Below are 9,784 nucleotides of genomic sequence, written 5' to 3'. Positions count from 1 at the left end.
ACCATATATATGTGTATATCATGTATATAGATATCTATTTTAAAACTAAACTGCAGTGAATAAGTTTTGCTTGATACAGACCTATGGTTTGGCAAATACTGATGTCATGCTGTTCTCAAGCAAGCCGGTGTGAGAAGCATTTCCAAGGATAAAATAGATTCCTTGCAGTCCAAAGGACTACAGAGTTTAAGGTAGAAGATGCGTGCAATTCGTCCTCATTTTGGTTACCTACCTCCATCTAGTGACCAGAGATGGTATACCTATTAACTCTACGATAATCCATGATTCAATTGTTTCTGTTGACAAAGATAAGAAAACTCAGAACCCTGCTCAAACGGTGAAGGATAAAAAGGAAACATATTCCTTCCCACACAAACAGAACAGACAGTCTCCAGTTCTCTCCAAGAAATCAAAGTGCTGCTAATTTCTTACCGGGAATACTGCCTTTCCACCATTTATTTCCTTCCTTTAACCATGAGGAAATGCCTATAAACTGAACTGAGGAATTTGGTGTCTTAGTTTTGGGTGAAGTGTTGACAGCTGTGGCAGAGCTCTTCCCTCTATCTCTTCCCATGTCTTGTGTCTGTAAAGCAGGCTCAGACGTATGTTGTCACGCAAATTCGATGCCTGGCTTTCAGAAACACTCGAGCTGCATTCTGTTCTCTTTGGGTGTTTGCCAAAGTGTTATCCAATTTTTGGACATTTCTTTGGTTTTGTGGCATGAATGGGGCGTGCTCAGGGATGGTAATACACTGCTGGCTGCCCAATAACTGTAAGTGAGGTTCTGTCTACTAATGCTTTATCCCTCCTCTTCCTCTTTTGAACCTTCTTGCACATTCTAGGATTGCTTGGCTCTGATCATTAGAGCTGCTGGTTTTGTTTCTCTGAAGTACTGTGGTTTAAGTTGACAGATAGTTTAGCCCTATGTAGTTGTTGGCTCACTCCCCCACTGCCAGCATCTTTGGCCCATTCCTCACTGGCAAGATTGTAGGGAAAACTGTATGTTCTTGGCTCTGTATAGCTCTGCTTAGCAACAACTAGAAATGCTGGTGTTGTTTACACTGCTTTTCTCCTAAAACCAAAACATAGTGTCTTCTCAGACATGCTGAGGAAAATCAATTCTGTTCCAGCTGAAACTAAGACACACATGATAGACACCTAAGCTCCACATTATGTTATACAGTCTCAGTTATAAAATTATATCCATCTACAGTAAAAAAAAATAAAAATAAAAAATTAAAAATAAAAATGAGGGAGAATGAAGAATAGTGGTTTAATTATCCTGATTGATTGATATCCACTTCACAAGTGTACCACTGCAATTTTATTTTATGGCATTTACCTACAGATATAGCCCTCAGATAAGCAAAGCAGAAATACATGGTTATTAGTTTGAGAAAGCAAAGAACCACTCCACTGCTAGATTTAATTTGATCCAACATCAAATGTAATACCCTGATGAGCATTTAATCTCAGAGTCTTGTAAACTGAGCTAATCAGACTCCGTTGTGCCTTTTCCAGTGTCCAGATTAAAAAATTCTTCAATACAGTAACACAGGTTATTATGTAAATAGTTAGTGCTACTATTTCAACTGTTGTCACTGTCGAAATAGTCCTTAACAACTGCACTTTTCCCCACAAATACCCCACAGCTTGCTTTCCCTAGAGAACAGCTTGGGAAAGGTATACTTTGTCCCTTCAGAAATGGAAGATGGTTGGCTTAGCACTTTCTCCCTTCAAGTATAGGCCAGACTGTCTCATTTTCATTAGCGGGTTGGGTCTTTGCCATGGCAAAGAAAAGGCTGGTGGCACAGTGACCTTCCAATTAAGCAGTGGTTGCCACCAGCCCATACAGCTGAAATGGGACTGAAGAGCGGGACTGTTTCTGGATGTGAAAGGGTTGCTCCAGAGATCTGAAGACCATCTACTCACCACATTTTTCTAAACTTCGAGGTATACAAATGTGCCCTTAAGTTCATGCCAAGTACAGCACTGATTAGTTCTCACACAGTTTTGGATTGTATTCCTGGAAATAAACAGACCAAAACAACGGCAAAGTTTTGTCATACATATACGCTGTAGGTTAAAGAGTCCTGAACAAGCAGAAATATAGGAGTGACACAGCTCACGAACATGTGGATCTGCACATGGCTTTTTATCTCCTGTGGAATTGTGGCTGTCCTTGCCCTGGGTTAGAAAGAAAGGTCAATTGCCAAGTTTGTAGAACTGCAAAATAACTGCCAGAGACCCTGGGGAGATTCTGCACATGAAGGACAAGCAGGGCTGTGCAAGCAGGACAACAAAACAGAAAACCCTTCCATCTTAAGGCAAATACTCCAGGAGAGACTTGTGGAGACTCACCCGTCCAGCAGGTTCTCACGGGAGGAAATTTTAAGATGTTCACTGAGGAATTATTGGCAGATTTTTATTCCACAGAAGTGCAAAACAAAATGGAAGGAAGGAAGAATCTGATGGCATCACAGAAACCTAAATGTATATATTTTAAACAAGACAATTATTCATTAGTAAGAGTGATGTTTCTTCCAATTTCCTTAATAAAAATATTTTTATTACAGTGGGTCTCTTTGGAGTTGTTTTTTGGAGTTGTTTTTTTTTTTTTAACGGAAGAAAGGCTTGACCATGAGTGTTTCCAAGCGAATCTAAATTGTGACGGGAGCTTTCTGTCATTTTCACATTTAATTACGTACTGGCAACAGCATGTACACTCCCAAAAGAGAATTATGGCAGAAATAACCACATGGGATAACATCAAGTTCCACAGAAAAATGTGAGTCCACAGTATAAAGTAGCTGTGTATTTGACCCTTAGTAATGCTGAAAGATGTGTAAAAGTTCTAGACAATCCAGAATTCTCTTGGCAAAACGTGCTCAAGCTGAATACCCTTTCTTTTGACAAAGATATTAAATAAAACAGCATCCATAAATTGGTTCTCAATCCGCCTTTTCCAAGAGCATGGTTTGATACAACTACTTGTTCAGCTCATGAATGACCATAGCCCCTTTTTTGAGAGATGTATCTGTCTGTATCTGGGAAACATGCAGATACAGACAACTGAAGGATGGAAAAATGACAGACCAACAGAAAAAGGCTGTTGTCAGCTTTGTGTGACAGAACTTACTCCAAATTTTGAAGATTGAACCACTGCACCCGGCAGAAGCTTGAGCGAGTGAGCAGTGCTTCCCTGGTTAGCACCACATGCTATAAAAGCCACAGACGTGCTGGGGGCTTCCTGGTGAATACACAACAAATCAATAAGTGCATAGAAACAGGCAAGCATGGAAATGTGTAATTTTACTCTACAGATCAATCTGTGAACTGATCTGTGAACAAATGGAAGCTGTTTACAGTAGTGTAGCAAAGTGATTACTATAATCGGTACCATGAATTCAGTAGAAAAATTCAGTAGGCAGTTTGCTTACTAATACAAATTAGATCAGTGCTGCTATAAATGTGTGCCACGTGGCAGTCTCTAAGCTCTGCTTCAGACATGATATCATAGAGCTTATGCCAAAGGCAAGGAGGTGTTTTGGATCCAGTTCCTTGACTTTTGATTCTTTACCTGTTCAAGAAAGAGAATATGATTTTGGAATGAGTTAGCAGTTCCTACATTCATTGTTAAAATGTGAAATTGCCAATAGGACAGAGTTTTAAAAACTATATTCAGATTTCTACCACTGAAGCAAATTTCTACAAATTTCCATTTAGTTTTTATACATTCTACTTCCTAACCTTTTGGCTTTTATATTTATTTTGTATTTACTTATTTTGATTTTTTTTTCAATAAAGACATTTTAAATTTTACCTATGATTGATTTTATCTACAGCAATTTAACTCTGGGTAGTGAGCCCCCCAGGACAAAATTGAATTGTGAGTTGCTTATCAGTAAGAGAACAAATATCTGACTATAGGTAGCTATTAATTTAAGCAAATTATGGGATTAATAAGTAATGAAATTTTGCCCTTGTGGGATTTATCTATTCTCCATTCGATAGCGTATCACTTGAAAATATTTTGATTTCAATCTACCTCAAAGCTGTGCTTGGCTTTTGTTTTTCAAAAGTCATCAGAGCTGATGAGATGATTTTTATGATGCAGAGTGTACCACTGGGAGCATTTTACTACTGGTAAGAGAAACTACACTTTTCCCAAATCCTGGTGTAGAATTGCATAATTTATTTTTCAAGGTATTCTGATCAAATTTTTGAGTTCACTTCAGATGAAACAAGAATAGCAAACCAAATACCATAAATATCTGCTTTTCCCACGGGGAGCCTGAAGGTTGCATTAGGGTTGTAAGAGAGACGATGAAGAAAAGAAAGAAAATAGTCTGTGGTTTAAAATCAACCAGGAGCAGTCACGGAGCAATATGTGGCACAAAAGGCAGTATGTCAAAAGGAGGACAAAAGAAGAAATGCCAACAGAAGCACTTTTATACTAAATGTCCCCTTGGCACAGAGAAAAAAAGCAAAGAGTGAACTTGACAAGGCTGAAAATAAATTTGACAACCCCAGACAAGAAATGCAAAATGACCTCAGCTATACTGATTTGAGTAAGCAGTGGTAGAGATATGGCCAGAATAAAAAACATGGGTTCTTTCAAGAATAAAAATTTCTGAGGACCATAGAAACTGCTGTTTATAATGAAAGAACTCTGAATGGGTCTAACATCCATACAGAATCTCCTTACAATGGGACTTGCAGTGATTTCACTGGGCAGGTTTCTTAAATAGCACCATGTGCTGCATTTTTTAAACCACAGAAACACTGACGAGTTTCTTCTCTGCATGTACCCCTGCTACACTGGTAACAAACCCATTGTGAAGCCTCTTTGGATCTTAGAGACCTTTAGAGACAAAGGGCTTCCTGTTTCTCAGGTTGTCAGCAAATAGATCAGCTTCAAGGTGTCTGGGTGCACCACTGCTACTATCACACTCTCTGGAGGCTACTGGACGTGAAAAAGATTTGAAATCACGACTTCTGTTTCACTTCCATGTAACAAGAACACTTAAGTGATTTTTATGCTGGAGAAATTTTTGGCTCCCGTTTTAATTTAATCATAAGAAATCTGCAAAAATGAAAGAGCCATTGATATCATTAGGTTTGTCCAATTTTCTGCCATAGTAGTGAGACCTCACATTTAATCATTCATTATACTCCGCCTATTGAGAGTCTGTGGATGTTGTGCCATTGCAATTAAGTTTTTTCCTCAAGTGACTTGCATTACTAAAAATGCATAAAAGAAAAAATCAATTAATATTCTATCTTGCATGTGGTACTTGTTCTTTGTGGAGAAAAGAAAGACTGCAGATGTTGCATACTGTACAAGTATTTCAAACTTAATGAGAATTCAGCAGCATTTCAAAAGTAATTCTGTCTTTTCTTTGATAAAAACCCATGAGAATTTGCTTTGGGTCCCTATGAAAAAGAAATCTGAAGTACTTTTCAGCACTCAACAATAGCTGAAGTATTAGAAATCCCGTAGACTGCTTTCTACGGCAACTTTACATTATTGATATGTATCAAATATACCGTCAGTTGAAGGTTTTAGCCATGATGTCATTCATTCAGTTCCGAATGAGAAATAGTTTCAATGTGTTTCCCATTAAGAAAGCTGTTTTTGGCAATTCAAATAAACTTTCAGCTTTATTCTACTTTATAATTACCCAACTATACATTGATCACAGTTGAAATGAGTGTCCAACTCTTAGATTTTTGATCATGAACACTTTAAAAACCATACCTTGCGATGACTGGCACAAAATAATGCCTTCAGGTGTCCTGGGCAATCTTCTCCATGGCCCTAACAGACTGTTTCTACCAAAAAAAAGCAACAACTGAATGCTCCATCAAGTCTCATTCTTTTTTTTGGAGGATGAAGAGGAGAGAAAAAACATTAGATAGGAGGGGACAAGGAGGAGAAACCTACAACTTCAGCTCTGTGCCTGGAGCATCAAGTCATGAAAGACGTTCTTTACATAACACCTTGATTTTGAGAGGAAAATCTGTGGTAAAAGTCAAAAACAGACTGTTATGTGTATGGCTGTTTGCAAATTTCCTGCAAATGTGCAAAATTCCACATTTTGCTGCTGCTAATAACAGATCTGTATTTTCTACTAAAAATAAAAATGGTGTTCTGCTGTTCTGGCAAACTCTCAAGCTTCTTAGAACAGAGGCTGGGGAGTTTATTGGGTGGGTATGTTACTATGATACTAAAAATAAAGTATCTATCTTTCTTAGTTCCAAGAACTTTGTCCAAAACTCTATTTACTATACATTTTACATACTGATAAACATACTTGCAAATTAAATATTCTTGTATTTTTTTCAATGTTTTTTTTTTATTATTATTTGTACCTTTTGGGCCCCAAATTTCCAAGACATCTCTCTTCAGCTTCACAGATTAGAGTGTCAGCACTGCTCATTTTCAACCTCTGCAGAGATCTCCGTTGCTGTTAACATATTGGAAATTGCATCTGCTCTGAAGAGGGACTTGCTGACAGATCAAAAGGCAGAAGAAATTTGCAAGTAAAGATTACTTCAGTTGTAACAATCTCCTACCCTGCTGCCATTCTCACTCTCCTGTGTTTCTGTTAGAAAACTGAGAGCAAAATACACCCATCGTTAGTAATTTCTCAAAACAAACAGCTGCTTTATAATGACATTTGAACATAAAAATTGAATGCTGCAACCAGTGGAATGGGAATGGCAGTACAATGAAACATCCAATCTGTCTGTGACATACATTCCTGATGTGGGGACCAAATTCTATTGTCAAGAACTACGTTACTGTCTGATACAGATTTTCATTTAAGAGAAAAAAATAGAATCTTTTACTTGTATTCCATAAACTAAGTTTTCTAAGCATATAACATGATTTGACCTCAATTTGTTTTAAGGTCCACTCTCAGATTGGTTATATATTGGATGCTTCTGTCTTGCAAGAAATGATATTTCTTTTTAAAAGACAATGACTCGCTATAACTAATTAAAGTTATCTAATACAAGCCATCATTCTTCAGGGCATGAGTCAACCAAATCACTTTGTAAAGGAATAAATGTTCCCTATTGAGTTTATATTTCCTTCTAAAAAATTCAAATGTTGCTGTTTGTTTGAGATAGTGCAGCAAATGGAGACATCCTGTGTGAAAAAAACCTGTCTCCTAAACAAATGTGACTTAAGAGAATCTCAAAATTAATATGCGTGCTTTATACCAATCTCTCTTCAGATTACATGATACAATTAATTCCAAAATGCAATTAACTTGAGTATTTATTTACTTAAATAGTGTGTTTCTAACCATTATAAAATGAAGAACAAAGTCACCCGATTTATCTTCTTTATACCATCCATACTGCTGTGACAATTCAGATTGAGAGTTGAAAATCAAAATTGCGTAGTTATTTTTATCTGCAATGTTAATGAAGGAAGTGAAAAATCGTGTCTTGTTGCCCGTGTTAATTCTGTTGTCTGTGATATTTCTTCAAAGAGCTACTACCCCTCAACTGTTTCTTCCCTCTAGGCCACTTGTACCTAAATCAATCCTCTCTTTGATTTCCACTCCATTTAGTTAATCGTATATACATCTCCTGGATAAAATAGAAAAAAAACCAAAACATTAAATAACCTTATACATAAACACTAACAAAAATGCACAAGTTTTTATTTACATATGCTACATATGTAGCATGCCTCAAAACATATGTTGCATGAAGATATGCAGAAACTTAGGAACATTTTGTAAGAATAAGAATTTGCTAATTCTTGAAAGTCAAGCAGAACATTGAAAATTTTAGGTTACAACTACAGTTCTATCCACAACATATGATCCTCCTCTGGCAACATATGTTCCATATACAAAATGGAAAATTGAGCTCTAATGACAAAACTGATAGCCAAGAACATTTTTCATTTACACGTAGAAGGAATGCACCCATCTTCTCCTCTAGCTGTGGTAAAACATAGAGAAATTAGGATCCATGCTAGTCACGTGTGAGACAGTGAACATATACACAGATCTTACACATGCACATAACCCGCTTTTCATAATTTTCCACTGAGGGAACTGAACTAACGAAAAGATCCATTTGGTAGTGGATATTTCAAACCAAAATACAGGATGTCTTCAAAATTTGATTGATACCATTGGCATTCCTGCTTGTCAAGGTCTTATTTACTTAATAAACCTCTGACAGGATCAGAATATGACAGTTACATCAAAGTTACTCCCTCAGTGAGTCATTCTGCCAGTGACTTTTTATTTCAGCCTCTATAGAATAACCCATCCCTATGTTGCAGAAACAAAAACCAGGAATCATCTGCATTTCCTCTTGCTATGATGTTGACTGTCACCAAACAGAGATCTCAGTCAATGATTACAATCCTCTTTTTACTGGGCATTTACCCAGTGTAATATTCTAAGACATAATCTTTCTCATCTCTCTCAAGATAAATTATACTTTTTTTTGTTACAGTGCTCTTTGCTATTCAGTTGCCTTTACAGCATTTAATGCAGTAACATGGGAAAAACAAACATGAAAGTGCTATCAAAGACTGAAGTGTCTACATCCATTCAGGAAGTACAGTGAGCATATTGTCATTCTTTGCCTTGCAAGACATCACCTCATTTATTCAATCACCAGGATTAAAGGCTATTAAATCATCATCTTAATTCTTTTTCTTTTCATTATCTAAATCTTATAGCATAAAAATATTATCCTGAACATGAGATACAATTCCTCTTTGTTGCCAGAGCCATGCAATTATGTATACATAATATTCTTAAAGCTGTGCTCATTTCTAATTCCCCAGAAACTCATAAAAACATCTGTAGAATTAATAACATATTCATATTACAGAGAAAGGAAGGAAGAAAGGGAAGAAGGGAAGAAAATCTCCATTGATTACTTTCACTAACGTGCTGGCTGTGAAGGTTTGAAGAAACATGATTATCTCTTGGGATCTTTTACAAACTATCCTTTTGCTTCCAAAATAACCATTAATACACACACAGCCCTTTTTTTCTCTTTTCTCACAGACACACTCTCCTTTTCCTCTTTTTTTTTTCTTTCACTCATCTCTTCTTTATCCTTTATCTATTTCTTTGTCTTCTTTCAGAATAACTTCCACTGTTCAGATTCTACCATAACTTTAACTTTGAGTGGACCTATTGCCTTTTAATCAGGATACAGAGCATGAGCATCACAATTCCACAAACTCTGCAGGGAGCAGCCTGCACTGCAAGATGGCTTGCACTGAATAAAATTGAGCTGCTGGAGAGGAGGGGAAAGAGAAAAGCAAAACTAATCCCTTTCTTTCATTCTGCATCAAATACTTCTTTCTCAGATTCTAGTCTGAAGATTATCGTTAAATATCTCATTATGTTCTTTAGTCTGAATGTAGCAAGAATTTAGATACCAGGTTAATCTTAAGCTTACAGTTATTCATCAGAGTGCTTTACCTAAATGGATTCCCTGCTGTTCTGCTCTTGCATAAACATTCTTAATCAGTTGAGGTGAATTACAAGTTTAATACAGGTAATGAAAGAGATTCTATATACTCAACTTTTTGGGAATAGACATTTCTTATCACAGTTTGGAAAATTACAAAAATAAAACTGCATATTAATTATTAAAATTTAATTACATTTGCTAGAGGTTTTTTAATCATTCAAGTCAACAACTTGTATGTTAAAAACTGAATGTATTTTGAAGATTTCATCTTCTGACAGTATAAGTTAGCAATTACCCAAAGTATTTCCTGGCT

The 9,784-nt window shown here is 36.5% G+C and overlaps 1 long non-coding RNA gene across 2 annotated transcripts; it reads right to left on the bottom strand.

Moving 5' to 3' along the window:
• Positions 1 to 56: 56 nt before the first annotated feature.
• LOC104910740 lies at positions 57 to 9,778 on the bottom strand. 2 transcript variants are annotated; one of them, XR_004159640.1, is made up of 3 exons: positions 3,140 to 9,778; positions 2,362 to 2,487; positions 57 to 2,026 (listed from the first exon to the last, which is right to left on the bottom strand). It is a non-coding gene; the product is annotated as an uncharacterized LOC104910740 (long non-coding RNA). The 2 variants fall into 2 exon arrangements; XR_004159641.1 differs by having other exon boundaries at positions 57 to 2,487; positions 3,140 to 6,514; positions 7,320 to 9,778.
• Between the last annotated feature and the right edge of the window lie 6 nt (positions 9,779 to 9,784).

The sequence above is a fragment of the Meleagris gallopavo genome, chromosome 4 (assembly GCF_000146605.3).
Source record: "Meleagris gallopavo isolate NT-WF06-2002-E0010 breed Aviagen turkey brand Nicholas breeding stock chromosome 4, Turkey_5.1, whole genome shotgun sequence".
Classification (NCBI taxonomy): Eukaryota; Metazoa; Chordata; class Aves; order Galliformes; family Phasianidae; genus Meleagris; species Meleagris gallopavo.
The sequence above is the reverse complement of the archived record's forward strand: the minus strand, read 5'-3'. Positions and strand labels throughout refer to the sequence as shown.